Source organism: Sander lucioperca, chromosome 17 (assembly GCF_008315115.2).
Source record: "Sander lucioperca isolate FBNREF2018 chromosome 17, SLUC_FBN_1.2, whole genome shotgun sequence".
Taxonomy (NCBI): Eukaryota; Metazoa; Chordata; class Actinopteri; order Perciformes; family Percidae; genus Sander; species Sander lucioperca.
Genome location: NC_050189.1, coordinates 21049600 through 21052099, shown reverse-complemented (window position 1 = coordinate 21052099; position 2500 = coordinate 21049600). Strand labels below are relative to the sequence as shown.

General features: G+C 38.9%; 2 protein-coding genes across 5 annotated transcripts in view; one reads left to right on the top strand and one right to left on the bottom strand.

Moving 5' to 3' along the window:
- The window catches only part of LOC116034141 (hemicentin-1-like), a 1482957-nt gene that overhangs the window by 131327 nt on the left and 1349130 nt on the right, over positions 1 to 2500 (top strand). The gene's annotated exons all lie outside the window — the stretch shown is intronic.
- kif1c (kinesin family member 1C) overlaps positions 1 to 2500 on the bottom strand; it is a 35971-nt gene that overhangs the window by 28538 nt on the left and 4933 nt on the right. The gene's annotated exons all lie outside the window — the stretch shown is intronic.

Here is a 2500-nt window from a genome sequence, read left to right as displayed (position 1 = left end):
ACTGCCTATTCCACTTGATGTCAATTGCTCTTCCTCTTTCTGTTGTTTCTATTTTGTTCTTTATTTTTATTTATATTTTACTTATGTATCCCTGTGCGGAGTGCTTGAGTGCCGAGAAAGGCGCCTTTAAATAAAATGTATTATATATGGTTATTATTAAAAAGCGCCCAAAACGTCGGAAGAAAAGCGTAAAAAAAATTGTGGGAAAAATGCAGATTACAGCGCAAAAGCAACAAAAAAAACCAGAAAAAATTAATGAGTACAGCGCCAAAAACCTCGGATAAAAATCCGCCAAATATCTAAAAAAATAAAGTCCAAAAAAGGATCTAAAATTTCCAAAAAAAGCATGAAAAATCGGCAAAAAAAAAAAAAATTCCAATTTGGTATTACAGATCCTAACTAACTTAATTAATCTTATCTCAGGTTAGGAAATCCTCAACGTCTTGTGTCGTTAGTCGCAAGTTTTGGCTCGCCTCGTGGCGGATCTTTGTTCTGAACTGAGCCAACGAAACCTTAAACTACCTCTGCTGTTACCTGTGACGACGTGGTGTCAACGTAAAACACAGCGCTTTAAAGCAGGAGAGCGGAGTTCACTTTGCAGCGAAAACTAAATACCTTCCCCCAGGAAGTGATCGTTCAGTCCTCGAGAGTGTTTTAATCCAAAAAAAACATCTTTTTCCTAAAGTTAACAAAGTCGTTTTGGTGCCTAAACTTCACTTTTTCTGTCTAAACTCCACCACCACGGCGCGTGAAAGGAGCGCCGTCTGGCGGTGCCTGTACCCGGCTCACAGTCACCTATCGGCGGGTAAACAACCGGAGCTCCTTAGCGGCTAAATACAACCAGCAACTGCTGCTCTGATTATATCTTCTATGGCAGTGGTTCCCAACCTGGGGTCCGGGGACCCCTAAGGGGGGCGGCAAAGATCACAGGGGGGGGCGCAAGTCTTTATCTGGTTTTGAGGTTGAGGTAAAAAAAAAATATATATACTATATATTTTTGTTCTCGCTTAAAATTGTAGGCAGGCTACTTAGTAGGCCAAACCTCCGGGACCTCTTAACCTGGGACCCTGCTGTCATCAGGTCAGCAGCTAGCTGCTAGCATCCTCGTTTTTCCTGCCGCCACGGCATCACTATTTTATGAACGAAACATGGCGGAGAAACGTAAAAGTGCTGATAACTCCTCCATATCAGAAAAGAAAGTAAGGGAAAGTTACCTCAACTTCAGTTTCGGAGGGGGGGCTCAGCTTTTCTTAGACACAAGTAGGGGGGGCGCCAAGGAAAAAAGGTTGGGAACCACTGTTCTATGGCACTATATGTTCACGTTACAGCTCTTTACTTCGTTTAAAATACTTCTATTTTAGGTATATATATATATATATATATATATATATATATATATGGTCTAGTCCAGTGGTTCTCAGATGGGGGTACGTGTACCCCCATCTGAGAACGTGTACGTGTTCCTCCTTTTTTTCTCCAAGTTTGTAGAATTTTTTACAATCGCTTTTTTCAAAAAACAATTCCGCCTTTTTTCGAAGTTTGTCTTCCTTCTTTCTACTGTGTTTTTGTCGCCGTTTTCTAAGTTTTTGATACTATTTTCCACCTATTCTTGCCTTACTTCCTTATTTCTACCGATGTTTTACGTTTTCTTTTTGGTTTTGTTACTTTTTTTCATCAGCATTTAAATGTTTGTCAGTGACATGGCTGTTTGGTCAATCTATCGCTGTTCAGGAGGTACTTGGCTTAAAAACACAATTCAAATTGGCTATATTATTGAAAAAAGTTTGAGAACCACTGCTATAGATAGAGCTTAAACTAATAATATATGGTCTAGGCCAGTGTTTCTCAAATGGGGGTACGTGCACCCCTAGGGGTACTCTGGAGGACTGCAGGGGGTACGGGAGATATTTAACTAAATGTTTAATAGTTACAAGGCTGTTGTCCAGAACATTGTTCCTCTTTTTTTTTTCCACCAAAAATGTGACATTTGTCGCCTTCTTTGGACCTAATCTATCCTTCCTTCATTCTACTTTTTACAAGTTTCTCGTTTTTTTCTTCTTACGTCACTGTTTTTTAAGTTTTTGATACTATTTCGACCTGTTCTTGCCTTCCTTCTTTCCTTCTTTCTACCATCTTTTTCCAAGTTGTTACAGTTTTGTGTCCTTTTCTCATCATCATCAAACGGGCGAATCGCACCCTGCCTCTAAGGATCTTAACCCTCGTGTTGTCCTCCCCGTCGACCATCATGCAACTTTTAGTTTTTCTGGGTCAAAATGTAAAAAAAATTCCAACGTTTGGTCGTCTTTTTTGACACTTTTTTTTAAAGTTTCTGTCAATATTTTTACTTTTTTTTTTAAGCTTTTTCCAATGTTTTTGTCATTTTTTCTACGTTTTCTTAACGTTCTATTATTAAAATTAAATAAAACACCCAAATTCAATGAAAGTAGTGGGCTGATTATTTAACTTGTGAAGAGAAATAGTTGTAGGGAACCATCCACGT